Source organism: Nycticebus coucang, chromosome 11 (assembly GCF_027406575.1).
Source record: "Nycticebus coucang isolate mNycCou1 chromosome 11, mNycCou1.pri, whole genome shotgun sequence".
Lineage (NCBI taxonomy): Eukaryota > Metazoa > Chordata > Mammalia > Primates > Lorisidae > Nycticebus > Nycticebus coucang.
This window is the reverse complement of record NC_069790.1, coordinates 23,381,177-23,397,209: the sequence shown is the minus strand read 5'-3', so window position 1 is coordinate 23,397,209 and position 16,033 is coordinate 23,381,177. Positions and strand designations below refer to the sequence as shown.

At 43.0% G+C, this 16,033-nt stretch overlaps 1 long non-coding RNA gene across 1 annotated transcript in view; it reads left to right on the top strand.

The window, feature by feature from the left end:
- The window catches only part of LOC128560296 (uncharacterized), a 43,788-nt gene that overhangs the window by 294 nt on the left and 27,461 nt on the right, over positions 1-16,033 (top strand). The gene's annotated exons all lie outside the window — the stretch shown is intronic.

Genomic DNA, 16,033 nt, shown 5'->3' with positions numbered 1-16,033 from the left:
GCTTTGGGTGGAGCAGTGGGAGTGGGGTGCTGTGAAGCCTCAGCTTGCTTTGTTTTATGATAAATCCACCTCCTTGGTGCTTTATATTGGATCTTCCTTCCCTCCTTGTGTCCTCCAAAGACAGAATGTGAGTTATGCAGATAAGATGGGAAAAGCCCATTAAGCACTGAGCCAAGAGACTTCACCACCTTTTTTTTAAGTGAATAATGATCTGCAGGAAACAGGAGGGTCTAACAGCTCTTCACTTTTCAGTGAAGTCCTGACTGACTCTGCACAGATTTCTCACAGGCCCTGCTTCCGGGGCTTAGTGCTGGTTTTCTCTGTTGGGACAATGTTAGCCTTCTATACCTTCCTTCACCAGATGTTTGCCCAAATCTTTTGCTGTCTTTACTGTATCTGAACCCACAGTAGCTCTTTAAAATGATGCTTTTATCCGTCTGATGATAAAAGCCATTCATGCACATGGAAAAAAAATTAGAAAAGTACAGAAAATATAAAGAAAATCAAAAGCATTCTGAGATTGTCACCATTACTAAAACTGATCAACATTTTGGTGTATGTATTTCCTTTTCTGGGATGGGTGTGTGCATGCACACATTGTCTTTCTCTATCTCTTGTTTTATTTAACATATATTATACTTACTCTGTCAAGTAAATATTTTTGAAATATCTGTTTCTTCATGGGTTTTGTACGGTGGCTCACGCCTGTAATCCTAGCACTCTGGGAGGCATCGGTGGGTGGATTTTTTTGAGCTCAGGAGTTCAAGACCAGCCTGAACAAGAGCAAGACCCCATCTCTACTAAAAATAGAAAAAAAAAATTAACCAGGGCATTGTGGCAGGTGCCTGTAGTCCTAGTTGTTTGGAAGGCTGAGACAAGAGGATTGCTCAAACCCAAAAGTTTGAGGTTTCTGTGAGCCATGATAATTCCACAGCATTCCATCCAGGGTGACCCAGTGAGACTTTGTCTCAAAAAAAAAAAAAAATGCCTATAATGCCTTATTAGGCATTATATCCACATCCTCAGTGTCCCTGTAAATAATGCTGTTATGGGCATCCTTGTACACAAATCTTGGTGACATCTTGATGATTTCCTTATAATGGATTCCCAGATTTGAAATAACTGGCCCCAAAATTGAACATTTAAGGTGCTTGATCCAAATCGCTAAATTGCTTTCCAGACCACAATATAGTTTAAATTTTATCCCTGATGTCATCATGATGATTAAGAGGAAGAATCTAAACCCCTGATGTTCTAAATCAGATCTCAACTGAAATAGCCATATTATATACAATGTATTAAACTGCCCTGTCAGAGTCATGTAATGTTTGACCCAAACACGACTTTAGACAGTGCCTCATTTTATGTGAGTCTAAGCTGAGGCCTCCAGAGGTAAAAAGTTACTCATCTGAGGTTGCATAGCAGATTGGCACATAGATGAAATGAGAGCCAGTGGGGCTAACAGCAGCATAACACTGCTTGATTTAAAATTGATCAGGCCATATACTACTTTGTGTGGTACAGAGCAATACTATACTATAGGCAAGGCAAGAGTTATGATGGTCATTTTACAATTGAGAAAGCTAAGGCCCTGGGAAACTGAGGTCCTATAGCTAGCTTGGACCCTTCATTCCAAGGTACCCCTGTTTTCAGTTTTGGCCATGCATGAGAGTCACTGGAAAAATACTGATGCCTGGACTCTTCCCCAAACCAATTGATCAGAATCTAGGGAGGTGAAGACTGAGCACTAGTTTTTCTTTATGTGGAGCTCCCCAAATGATCCCAATGTGTAGCGAGGGAACAGAACACTGCACTAATCCAGGGCAGCATAAGGGCTCATCTTTCCTGCCACCTCTAATTATTTAGTACTCTTGGCTGGAGCCTTCTTGTCATGTCTGCCATGAAATGGACTGAGGAGTGACATCACAAGTGTCCTTGCTGTCTTGGCACTATGCCATATTGCCATCTACTCAGAGCTGCTAGAAAGTACGTCCTTGTGAAAGATGTATAAAGATAAGGGCACAAACCGAAGTTAGTGTGAGAAGTTAGTGTGACTGCAACCAGTCATAAAGTTCTGAAGCAAATTGCTATGGCATGGTAAGTATTTTAAGAATCTTTTTCTAGCACTGGTCAGCCTCTGGCCTGTGAAGAGAAACATAAATTATACATATATATCTCCACAGAATTCATGAGTTGACATTTATTTTGCTAGGCTTGAAATTGGTTCTGACATCGTCCATGGCATATTCTAAACAAATTGGGAAACTAAAGGCAGATAGCTCTTGTGGCCCTTTGGGACTTGTATCAATATTAGTTTGCTAGAACTGCCATAGCAAAATACCACAGACTGGGGGCGTAAGTCATAGAGATTTATTTTCTCACAGTTCTTAAGCCTGGAAGTCCAAGATCAAGGTGCCAGTGGGCTTGGTGCCTCCTGAGGCCTCTCTCCTGGCTCACAGACATGTGTCTTCTCACTATGTTCTCAGGTGGGCCTTCCTCCTTGTATGTGTCCCTGTGTCTCTTTGTGTGTCCACATTTCCATTTCTTATAAACACCAGTTAGATTGGATCATGGCTTATCTGAATGGCCTCATTTTAATTTACTCACCTCTTTAAAGGCTCTACCTCTAAATATAATCCCATTTGGAGGGGTTAGGGTTTCAATATATAAATGGTGGGGTGGGGGGAATTCAGCCTATAACAGGGCTGATCCTTGCAATGTATTGATACATAATGCTGCCCATCCTTGTTTACTAAGGTCTCAGGCTTTGGGTTGGCACAGTTTCAACAAGGAACAATTTTACCTGCTAGGGGCTATCGGGCAGTGTCTGAACACATTTTTTGTTGTCAAGCTTAGGATGAGGAGTTGTTAATGACATCTAGTGGGTAGAGACTGGGGATAATGGTAAATATTCTGCAATGCACAGGGCAGTGACCCCTTACACCAATAACACAGAATTGTCTGGTACAAAATGTCCTTTGGATTTTCGCTGAGGTTGCGAAATGCTGGATTAGAGAGACCTCGATTTCAATCTCATTATGATGCCTACTAGACATGTGACCTTGGAACATTCTCCATCTTTGCAAATGTCCTCATCTGTGAAGTCCTGACAGTGGGTTAAATGAGATAATCTGTTGTAGTTTTTAGCATATAGCCCCACTCTTGGGAAACACTCAACAACCTTTAAGTGGTTTATAGATTTCTCACCCACTGATGCCCACAGAGTGGACATGGCACTGGGAGGGCCCAGCACCAGGGGAGAGAAGGGGAAAAAACCAGGTGCAAGAGGTAATTTTGGCCATGAGAAGGCAAAGGCCATGACTTGTAGAAATATTTTGGATTCTATATTTTCTTTGGATGTTTTCTAGTTTCCAATGTGTCTACTTCATTGGGCAAAATATGGCCTGATTTAGGACAGCCCTTTCTCTGAATGTAAAAGGTTACATCATGCATTTCCAGTATCTGGGCAACTCATGTCTTCTTCCTTGAAATCATTTAGAAAGAGAGCTGTCGGGCACATCAGATTCCTGGCTCACAGTGTCAGGTCCTGAAGGCCCCAGAGGAGGAGGGAGAGGCAGAGATGGAGAAAACATTTGCACGAGGAAGGACTATTTTACGCACACCAAAATCCCCAGAGATTTTACTAATTAAAAACGTCATTACAACATATTGCTACGTGAGACTCTGGATATTTGCAGCAAGATTTACTATAGAGTAGTGGTTTTGTGCTCCCTCTCATTAACTCCCCCCATCCTGCTCCGAGATGTGTGGTTCCTGCCAGCAGCATTTGCCTGACAGAGCCAATTAGAACGGCAGAATCTCAGGCTCCACTCCAGGGACCTGGGAAGGCAGGACCTGCCTTTAATAAGACCCCAGGTGATTTCGACTGGACGTTGTTTCCCCTACCCCTTTTGCTGGAATCTTACCTGTCACCCTTATTTAATGATGTCACATATTTCTTGTACTTGTGCCCTTTACTGCAAGCCACCGCAAATCATTTTTGGGTCTTGATGGGGTAAAAATATTCAGTAAAAATAAAGTGCCAGCTGTCCTCCAAACCAGGGTTTGAAGTCCAAGCAGAGGAAATATTTTTATAGCAGCTTTGTGAAGGAGAAAGAGGAACAATAAGTAGTTGTAACCCAGTTCAGTGGGAATAAGAAGCTGCCACCGATTGTCTACTGTACATTAGCTCTGCAAATAGCTCTGTGAGGGGGGGTGTTTTTATGTCTATTCTACAGGTCAGGACAGCGGCTCAGGGAAGTCATATGCCTCGAATGAAGAAGGCAGTACTAAACAGTGGCTTCAAAAGCTTCCCAAGCACCTATCACCACCCTCAAACTGCCCCGTAAGAGGCAGTGAGATCACTTGAGCTCAGGAGTTTGAGGTTGCTGTGAGAGAAGCTGACGCCAGGACACTCTCACCTGGGCAACAGAGTGAGACCATGTCTCAAAAAAAGAACAAAAATTAATCTAATAAGTAATAGTATGAATTGCAACAGTTTTGCATAAAATTGTGCATAACAAATAAAATCGTGCGGTCTCCACCCATGTGCTTCAAGGCCCTCCCTCCCTTCCAACTACTCTCTCTCCCACTTCTCTCCCAAAGGGACCTACCTGGTGCAGCAAAGCTGGACCTAGCCCAACCTAACTCCGCTGCAGTGCCCGCAGGGTTTCAGCTGGAAACTAAGGAAGAGAAAGCTCTAAATTGCTTGCCAAGTGCTTTAAAATCAGGAAGGTTTGGGAAAGTTTCTAGAGCATTGTGACAGACCTTACAAAGTCTCTCCACTGGCTATTCTGTAATTGCCTCTTGTCTGGCCCTTTAAAAAGAAGGAATGTGACTGACTATGCTGGGTTGGGTTGCTCCCCTTCAAGCCAAAATGTTACAGATGAAAACAAGAGGCATAAAGGGTGGTGGAGGAAGACTTCACTTTGCATCAGCAACAAAGACTGTGATTTTAAAAGCCAACACAGTGCCAGGATATAGGCTTATTCTCTGTCTATCATGCTCTGAACAGGGTGGAGGGGCCAGCACGGTGACTAAAGAAGGGTTGCAGAGATGTGGAATAGAATGAAGTTAAGAGCTCCAACTGTGGAGGTGGAGAAAGGGCTTGCAAGAAAAGGCGGGGCTGTGAGGGTCAACTAAGTTAGAATCCTGGCCTTGCAGCTCACCAGAAGCCAGGTCTTGGGCAAGTCAGCCCATCTCACAGGGTATTTTGTTTGTAGATAATTAAGTATTTTAGCCTTGAAAACTGTCTATCCTACACATTAGATCCCCAGGGGTTGTCATCTTATACCTGAAGGTTTGTGGGCTTTGAACACCACCTCCCCCACCCCAGTCTCCGGTGGCTGCCACTCTCTGCTTCTGAATTCAACTTCATTAGATTCCATATATAAGAGGGGTAATGCTGCATTTGTCTTTCTGTGTCTGGCTTATTTTATTTAGTTTCATCCATGTTGTCACAAATGACAGGATTGCTTTCTTTTTTAGTGGCTAAATATACCAGAGGTGGCAAAAACAATTTTAACACATATTAAGAGCTGTTATGTGAAGTAGAATTGAATTATGGTAGTAATGTGTACTATGACGTTCACTCAAAAGATGGTGTTAATCAAATGAATGCTAGCGTCAGCATGTGACAGGCAGGACAGTCAAAGAAAATGGTGAAAGCATGCACGATTGTCATTCAAGGAGCACAAGACCATTTTGAAGTGGTATGTGAAATTCAAGAATGTTCTGGAAGCACAATGATGATGGCAAAACAAATTCTCCAACTTACCTAATAATTGTGATAAGTTTGAGATGCCTCATGCCGTGTGATATGCACAAGGAAAGATCTGGGAGGCCTGGGACAGCCACAAGTCCTGCAGCTTCTGGTGTAGTGTGGAACGTGAGATTCACGCTCACCAGAATCTACCAAAACATATGTATTTGAATTAGGAGTTAGTGGAACAAGCATACAGAGCAAAATGGAAAGATTTCCTCCCAAGATTATCACATGCACCTGAGACACGAGAGCTTACAAGAATTTGCTAGGACAATGGACAGGATGAGGAGGTGCGGCAGTGTTTCCCCCACATTCTCCTGACTTAACACCCCTTGACTGCTACCTCTGGGGGACCTTAAAGGATGTGGCATACGGTAGAAAACCAGCTGCACTGGTGGAAATTGAAACCGCATGTGCGATATAAGTGGACACTGGTTAACGTTGTTCAGACAGTAGGTTGCAGTAATCACAAGTGTCTGGACGCCGGTGGCAACCACTCTGAGCACCTCTTGTGATTGTAGAAGCCAAATGTGTCCTGCATTCATCTCCTGTTATTGGTATATATTACATATTATAATTTTAGTAGAGTTTTTTCCTTTTTAAAAATGTGTATACTTTTTTGGCACCCTCTGTACAGTTGCCCACAACTTCTCTATCTATCACCTACTCATGGACTCTTTCTGTATCTTGGCCATTGCAAATATGGAAGTGCAGATGTCTCTCTGAAATACTGATTTCAGTTCCTTTGAATGTGTTTAGCCAGTAGTGAGATTTATGTTTCATTCTATAGTAGTTCTATTTTTACTTTTGAGGAACCTCCGTAATGTTTTGCATAATTCCCACCAACAGTGTAAAGGGCTCCCTTTTCTCTGCATCCTTGCCAACACTTGTCATTCTTGTCTTTTGGCGGCAGCCATCCTAACAGGTGTGAAGTGGTGTCTCATTGTTTTGTGATTAGCATGTGCCTGATGATTAGTGATATTGAGCATTTTTTTCATATACCTGTTGGCCATTTGTGCATCTTCTTTGGAAAAATATCTATTCAGATCCTTTGCCCATTTCTGTTGTATTATTTGTTTCTCAGGCCTTTTGTGTAGATGTGTAATAAAGGATTTGGCACACAGTACAGGCTTAGTAAATGGTAGTTCTGATTACGCCACTCAGATGGCGAGAACCTTAAAATTATCTGAATAGGGCAATGTTCAAGGACTATGGTTGTTCATCCCAAAAGAAAGAACACCTTAGAAATAGTCTTCAAACAATCAGGAGTTTTCATGCAGAGCTGGTGCCCATTTTTTCTGTATTTTTATACATTGAGTACAGAAATTCTGGCCTGGGCCATTCAGATGTAGTAAATAAGAAAATGTATCTGGGCCGGGAGCAGTGGCTCATGCCTGTAATCCTAGCACTCTGGGAAGCCTAGGCAGGATGATTGCTTGAGCTCAAGAATTCGAGACCTGCTTGAGCAACAGCAAGACTCCATCCTGCCAAAAAACAAATAAACAGACAAAAAGACAAAGAAAAGAAATTAGCTGAGTTGTGGCACCTGTAGTCCCAGCTACTTGGAAAGGTGAGGCAAGAGGATCACTTATGCCCAGGAGTTTGAAGTTGCTGTGAGCTAGGCTGACACCTTGGCATTCTGCCTGGGTAACAGAGTGAGATTCTGTCAAAAAAGGAAGAAAGGAAGGAAGGAAGGAAGAGAGGAAGGGAAGGAGGGAGGGAAGGGAAGGGAAGAGGAGAGAGGAGAAAGGAGAGAGAGAAGAGAAAAGAAAAGAGAAGAAAAAGAATGCATTTGGAAGTTGAAGTTAGACAGCTAGAAAGCCTGGGTTCAATCTGGATCAGCCTCATCCAAGCTCCATGGCTGATCAAATTAGCCAGTCTCTCTGAGTCTCAGTTTATTCATCTGTAAAGTGGAGATAAAAATATTCCAGTTTTTGTAAGGATTGTAATACAGTGGGCAGGCCCGCAGTCCAGTCACTGTTATTTGCATTGACATTTAAATACAAGACCAGCATTTGCAGATCTGATGAGAATGCTTCGGAATGGCCTGTGGAGAGACTGCAGAGCTTCCCTTAGAGAAGGCGTTTTATGGGCAAGGAAGGTTGACAATGTTGAAGGGCTCAGTGGGAGTCCTCATTACACGGGGGTTCCAAGGGTCCCAGACACAGAGAAAGAACTTATGCGGGGAGCCTAGTGTGCTGAGGAGTTGAAGTGCCTTTCATAGGAGCCTCACTGGGGGCTGTCTCTGTGGGACTATTGTAAGAAAACTGGTCATCTACTTTATAACCTTCCCTGCCACCATAGTGCCAGTCGGGTCACAGCCACGTACAACAGTTAACATCAGACACTTCCAAATTGGTCTCTACTTTGATAGCATGTTGTTTTGCATGTTTTACGAGCCTGTGTGGCCAGGATGCTTTCGGGTGGTTTCTGTCTCCAAACAACACACACAGCCTATGAACAGCGTGGTTCTCGTGCTCTCGGCTTGCCTGCTTCCGTCTCACACAGGAAGAGAAACAAGGCCTTCTTGCTGATAGTGTGGTATTTTCTCTGTTGGCTCCTGTGGCTTATTACCCATCTGAAGCTGTGTGGGGGGTGTAATGCTGGGGGGTGGAGATAACTGTAATTGTCCTTCGTGCCTGCTACGTAAGGACTAAGTGTTCTGATGGAGAAGGGCATGAGCAGAAATGCGTGAGCTCTGAAGCAAGGAGCATCCCATTTTTCTGAAAATACTTGAGAAATAAGAAAGATGAAAAGGAGAATGCAAAAAATGTGATCCGTTACTTCAGACTGTTTCCAAAACAAATGGTTTCCAAAAGTAGAAATGATTTTTCCCCCTATTCCGTGATTATGCTGGCCCACAGAAATCCAGTGGGCACTTTTGACTGGGCTGGAATGGCACAGAACTCCTGGTTTATCTAGATTACAAGAAAGTGTCTCCGATTCTCTCCTTGTTTTTGTTTTTGTTTTGCATAAAGACCATTCATTCATTGATTCAGGACAGCTTCAATCATTCATTCAATAACATCTATTGAGCATCTAATATGCAGAGATGAAGGAACAGTGGCCCACAAGAAGAAATCCATGTCGGTTGGGACGGCAGACATGGGTGTTCACGGCTGGCAATGAGGGATCGTGAGCACAGGTTTGTGAATGCTGAGCAGGGAAGCCCCACCTGTTTCCAGCTTTCAGGGAAACTTTCTAAGAGGTGAGAGTTGAGGAATGATAAGGAATTATCAGTTAAGTCTTGGTGTAGTAAATTAGAAAAGAAAGGGATTTCAGGGAGAGGAACAAGCGTGTGCAAAGAGGCAGGTCAGAAGTTGTGGGGAGCTCATGGAACAGAAATGGAAGGCAAACTGCTCCAGAAGGCTTGGGGTGCCATCGAATGTCATCAGTGAAATGCCATTTAGTGCTACAAAAGAAAGGAAAGAAAGAAACACAATGTTAGGATTCCTTAATAGATCCACGTTTCCACCCAGTTTCAAGACATGTTTTCGTGTGTGCTTAATCCTACATTGAGAAGGGTCTTTTGTTCTCTCTTCTCCAGGAAATGCTCCCACAGTCAAAACACCACTTGGCATTCCATCCCCTCCAACAAGCAGGACAGCTGAGGCTGTACTTTGTCTCATTGTTATGATCCATGACAATTACATTACCAAGAATAACAGTCTTTAGAGAAGATCGACAAATTTATCACTGGCGTTTAAATCAACACCCATTCACTTAAATAAATATCCGCTTTGCTAAATTACTTTCTCTGTCAGTGTCAGTGAGGAAAGGAGTGCCTGAGAGCTTCAGCTTCACGTTAGAAATGAAAACCTGAGGGGTGGGCAAATGAAAGATACATTTCTCAAATAGCTGAAATATCAGTGCTGTGAAGTAAATGGAGTATTTCTGTACGACTGCGTGAAAGTATTTGGCTCCAGGGTGTGAACATGTGTCCCAGTCATGTGGTGGTAGAAATTAGAAAGAGAGAATGTTAAAAAGCACAACAAAACCTATTTTGGCTCAGTCTGTTTGGAGGTGTTGTGAATGCGTCCAGGTGGCTTTGTAAGCTGTCCCTAATCTCTGACGTGTCTGCTTTCCTCTCCCCTAACCAGAATGGCTGTCATTCCTTTCTGACTTGGCAGAGGATATTGTTGGTAAGGAACAACCCATGAGGTGGAACAGTCTCAATACTAGCAACTTTCTTTGTCTGTTAGGATGGTCTGCTCTTTCATAAAAGTAATCGCCGACATTATGTGACAGTGTGCCAGGTAGCAACCCGGCGAAATAGGCATAGTCATCCCCAACTTCGGATGGAGAAACTAGTTCAGAGGAGTTTCACTAACTTGCTGAAGTCACCTAACTAGTAAGGGATAGGGCTGAGATTAAACCCACGCAGCCCAATGTCCCAATCATGTTTTTACACCACCACGCTATCTCCCTAGGGTAAACGTATCTGAACTTGGAGTTTGGGACTTGTGTCCCAACCTCTTAAATACCTAGATTTAGTTTCCCTGGATCATGCCTTTAGAGCACACTGAGATAGGAGATGCTCAAAGCAAAAGAGAAAGGTAAGAAGAAAGATGGAAAACCTGTAATACTTACGTGTAAGATGTTGCGGCTCTAACCGAAAGCAGCTCCCTAAACCTTCCACTGTGAACAGGGTGGTTTTGAGCAAGTCATTTAACCTCTCTGGTTTTCCATCTGTTTTCTATGGTTTCATTTGTTCCTCAAATCTTTAAATCTAATTTTTTCAGTAAACAGAGAAAGAGAGGTGGCAGTGGTGTTGGTGGAGGGGAATGTGGGGATGGATGTCACTTGTCATATCTAATTTAGTTTGGGGGTTTCTATTACAGGAATATGTTAATTGGGGCTCTTCAGGTTACAGTTATAAAAACCTAAGCTGACTGAAGGCGCTCATATTCAAACTAGAGAAGTTTACTGATTTCATGATGGGGACACATCATGAAGTCCAAAGACCGGAAGGCATTTAAACTTCAGAAAAGGATTCTGCTGCTGGGACGCTGAGAACCCCCAATTCTCTGTCCACTTCACCTGTCCTCTCCACCTCTCCTGGAAACTTGTCTTCTTATTCTTGCAGAATATTTTGATTTCTGTTTCTCATAGACAGTCATAGACAGTTTACCTGGCCAGGTGGCAATAAATGACTGTCTTGGATCTGATCCAAATTTTGTAGGGACTATTTCCCCAGCTTGAGTCCCGTTGAACCGATCAGCTGCAGCCAGAAGTAAGCCATACCATAGTGACAAGGCAGCTCTCATGTGCCTTTATGGGTAGAGAGGAGTCATAAACTGATATCCAGCCAGGTTGAATCATTCCAGAGGATGAAAACCATGGTTCCCATTTATCCAAGGTGGTGGTAGAGATGAGATGTTGAAGGATTTAGACACACACATACAGCAACCAGATTGGAATAGATTAAGAATAGAACCCAGCAGCCAGGCGAGGTGGCTCATGCCTGTAATCCTAGTATTCTGGGAGGCTGAGGCAGGTGGTTTGCTTGAGCTCAGGAGTTTGAGACCAGCCTGAGCAAGCGTAAGACTCTGTCTTCACTAAAAATGAAAACTGAGGCAAGAAGATTGCTTGAGCCCAAGAGTTGAGGTTGCTGTGAGCTATGATACCACAGCACTTTACCAAGAGTGACAGAGTAAGACTCTGTCTCAAAAAAAAAAAAAAGGAATAAAAAGAAAGAACACAGATCTTGGCTTTTAGTTCTGTCTACTTGAATATATTGAGTTAGATCTCATTAGAGAATCTAATAACTTATCTGAGTAGACTCTATAACCACTTTGAGAGGTAGTTCTATACATTAGAAGAAGTAATCAGAATGAATTAAATGAATTGTTCTCCTCACCCTCTCCAAAGGTATACCTTGTCCTATGCACATTTATAATACCTGTTCCAAAGTAAAATTAAATCAAAATTGTTTCCCTCCACAATAAGCTTTTACGCAAACCTTAACTTTATAAAACTGTCAGAGAAGATTTTATCAAATAATTGTAGAGATGAGCAATAAATAGACCCCACATTTCTTATAAATCTTTAAGCTCACACCTCTCAGCCCTCAGAGTCCCTTCCTTGAAAGGCCTCACGTCTCCCCCAATCGGATGTGATCTTGTTTGAGGGACCCAGGCCCTTGGAACGATGGAAGCATTTTCTTTGTGTGAAGCTTAAACATTGCCTGTCACGCTCGACGGAGTTGTTTATGAGCCACTTCCTTTCAACTCCAACCAGCAGGCCCGTGGCCACATTTCACAAGCTATTAAAAACATGAGCGCTCTCTTTCTTTGTGTGTGTGGCATCTTACCATTTATTTTGAATATTACATATTTTGAAAAGCATTCAAAATAGAAAATGACAGCTTTGGGGGGATTCTGCCTATGCCCTGTGTAAACTAGATCTATAATCTGAAACATATTCACATTATGCAGGAATGATGACCAGGGTCTGTTCTGTTGCCACGGTTTTTTCCCAATATTTGAAAGCTTCATTTTTCTGTTTTTGGGAATTATGTTTTGATTTCTGTTTTCCATAGACAGTAGCAGACACTTACATCCCTTAATCATTCATGACCTTCCCTTATTGTTTTTATTTTGGCTCCAAAGAGTTTCTTTTCCTCCAAAAACACCCTCCTCAGTACCAACACAACTGTTGGTTAAACTGCATTGTTCCAGTTTGGGAAACGCTCTCAGGAACAGTTTATCATTTGATCCTCTGCTAAACCCTGTGAAATAGTTATCGCCCTCTCCATCTTACAGATGAGGAGACTGAACGTCAGAGAGTTCCTGAAGGTCTTACAAGGTGGGCACAGTGCACAGGGCCTGTGCTACTTAATCATTCATTCATTCACAAAGCAGTAATTCAGTATCAATGATATGGCAAATATGTCCCTGCCTCAGGTCTAGCAGGAATGTCCAACCTTTTGGCTTCCCTGCACCACATTGGAAGAAGAAGAGTTGTCTTGGGCCACACATTAAATACACAAATACTAATGAGAACTGATGAGCAAAATATAAGGTCTGTGCATAATGTTTGTGATATTCACCACCACAGATGAGCAAAGTCCTCATGTAATGCTCATTTGGCCCATGGGCTACCAGTTGAACACCTCTGCAAGAGGTTCATGGAAATCCAATGGGGATGCTATAGGCCTCTGGCAGGGTTAGTGCATTGGGCTTGCCTGAGGAGGCAGCAGCCAACTGCGATTGTGCCTGAGAGCACATTTGACTAGGCTATGCACACTGTCTTGCACACATCCTATTGATTTTCCAGTGATGGCTGAATCCAGGTGATGGCTACAGAACTGGGCAGGAGAGACTCCTTTGATCTTCTGTTTGACTCAGCTGACCTCGTCTTAACCACAATATTGTGCTGATGTCAGGATGTACACTATACTTCTATTTTTCTTTGAATTTTCTTCAAGCTTATTTTCAGTGGCTGGTGATTTTATTTCTCAGAGAAAGACAATTTTGTTTGCCTCTTCCCTTTTCTACTAGGGGAGGCCCACAGGAGCAGGGCTGAGTAAGTGAGGGATTCATTTCGGGCATATGGTATATGAAAAAGGCATTAAAAAACTCAGCAAATAAGATAAATGATGTTCTAATGCAATACTTTTATAAATAAACATTAACACATAATTCCATGATGGACAAAATATCAAGGTTTTAAATAAGGCCCAGATAGTTACAGTGAGTACCCTGAGAGCAATGTGGGGCATGAGGCCATGTGCTGATGCTTCTCCTTAGCCAGAGCACTGGACCTTATGCAGGACTTGGCCTTTATTTGGCCTTATCGTTCCCCAAAGACCCCAAAACTCTGCTTATGTTCTCCCTCAGCAGGTCTCCCTGGGAAATCTCTTCTCTTAACTTCAGGAACAATCCTTACTGCTCATGACTATCCCAGCATTTGGAAAATCCAACTTCTGATTTCCAAGCAAACTTTAGAGTCTAGAAAATGTCTCCGAGCTTTTCCTACAGCAAGTGGCCATTCTGGGGAGCTTGAAAGGCAGGAACAGCTGTGGCTTTTGGGGACTCATAAGCATGCTAGATGTCTCATTATACCTCTGGATGTGGTAAAAGGAAGCAGGTGTTTAGAGATCTCTGCTTTTATGAATTCTTGTTTGATCCCAGAGCCAGAATTTAAAAGTGTGCTTCATTCCTAGTTCTTATGTTTGCTCTGTTTTGGATTAATGATGAGTATGTTTAGCTTATTTATAGTATCTTCTTTATAGATTTCAAAATGCATTACAGATATTAACTCTAGAGAAATAAAGTTAGGTGGGGTACAAGGCTTCCCTGCTTTGTGTCACCTGGCTGACTCACATGTTTGCTTGGGTCCCCTTCTGGTGCTTGCTAAGTAGATAAGAGGGAGAATCACGAGGCATTCGATGTTATGAAGCATTTATGGGACCTTACTAAGGGTGTCCATTTCTTAGCTGGGGGTCCCAGGCCAGGTGAGCAAAAGGCTACATGATAAATACAATTGAGGTACTAGCTGTTTTTCTATAGATTCAGATCCTTACAGAAATCAACACTTTTCCATGGATAGCTCTTTCTAGTAATGACCTCTTCTCATTTGTCTTTTTGGGCAACCTATGGTCCTGCAGCTGCTTAGAGAGTTTCAGTTGATGTTCCCTATAGAATGACCGTTTTCTCAATCTCAAATTTGTTGAACCACAGTGTATAAACCATGATCTTGCATTGGAAGAGAGTACTAGAGATCAGGAGTCCCTAGGAAATTCAGTATGAATCTAAACATCTTTGATAAGTGTGTAGATTCTAAAATTATTAATTATTTATTATATTAGTACTTACATTGATTTTCTAAGTAATGGTGGTAGCTAGTTTTCTGAAAAACCAAGAATGATAAGGAAAAATAGATGCTGCATATGAACGTGTGCATAATCCTGTTAATATATTATATAATTCATCTGGGAGAAAAATGAGAGCTGTTCTTCTTCTTGTTGAAATGAACTGCCTTGGAGTTATGTTTTCCGAATTAAATCTGATTGATTTTACAAAAGGGACTAGTACATAAATGTGTACTTTTAATACTTACAGGGGACTCTCTAACATGTAACAGTACAGACCAAGAGTGAATAAGATACTCCCCCCAGTTGGGAGGACTTGAAAGACTGATCCCGGGAATGCCCTTGAGTTCAAGGTGGAAGTCCCCAAAGAATATCTTACCAGTGACAGCAATAGGGGTACTGGCAGAGGAAAGGCTCCCTTGCCGCTCCAGCCAGCTAAAAACAACAGCATAAGTAATCCTACCATTTTAAAAAAAGAAAAGAACCAAAAGACAGAAGGAAGCCCTCTTCCCAAGGTCACAGTGGCAGTGTCTGCCATTCCTCATTATACCTCTGTGATCTGAAAATAAAACTAAGGCTATCCCGTGAGATACCACACCATTCCTGCCTCTTGGTTTCTCTGCCTGCCCTTTTATTCTTCTGTGTTTGTTAGAATAAATGTCCCTTTCGAGTTGGTTTCTGCTCTTCTTAAGAATGACTCCTACAAATTTCCCAAAGAACAAACAAAAAAAGACTTTCTTGATTATTGAGGAGCAAGATGGCAGCCGAGTAACAGCTTCCTTGCATCTGGGCACCGTGAGTCTGGGGATATAGGACTCCAGGCATCTCTGGCTGGTGGGATCTGCCTATCATCACCCCTGAGAGGATACAGGGAGTCAGCGAGAGACTTCTGGACCCCACGAGGAGGACTAAAACAGTGGAAAACCGGCAAGTGGTCGCCTGTGTTCAATCCGCCTAAACCCGCCCGCAACTGTAAGTTCAGTAGCAGCGAGACTGCAAACCAGAAAGGCCTTACCTGTGAACTGTTTTGGTGTCTTTGGACTTGGCACTCAGCTGAACTGCCTTGGGGAGAGCCTGAGCGGGAGTGCGGAGAACTTTGGCCTTTGTCTAGGGCCCCAGTCTGAGCCGCTGAGCCAGACGGAGCTAATAGAGTTTGGCTCTGGGTCACAGGCAGACATTGTGAGCGATCTGCCCTGGCAAGCTCCGCCCTCAGGGTCGCAGAGCTGGAATTGGGTGGGAGCTGGTAACCCAGCGACCAAGTAGCCTAAGGGCGGGGTCTGAGCCGCCTTGCAGCCCTAACCCTCGGGGGCAGAGGGAGACCAGTTTTGACACACAGGGTAAGTGGATAGCCACTTCAGCAGTGACTCCAGCAACAAGCACTTCCCTGAGAAAGCTTCTGCTCAGTAAGTGAACAAGTTCAAAGTGCCTTTTAAGTGGGCTGAAGAGAGATTTAG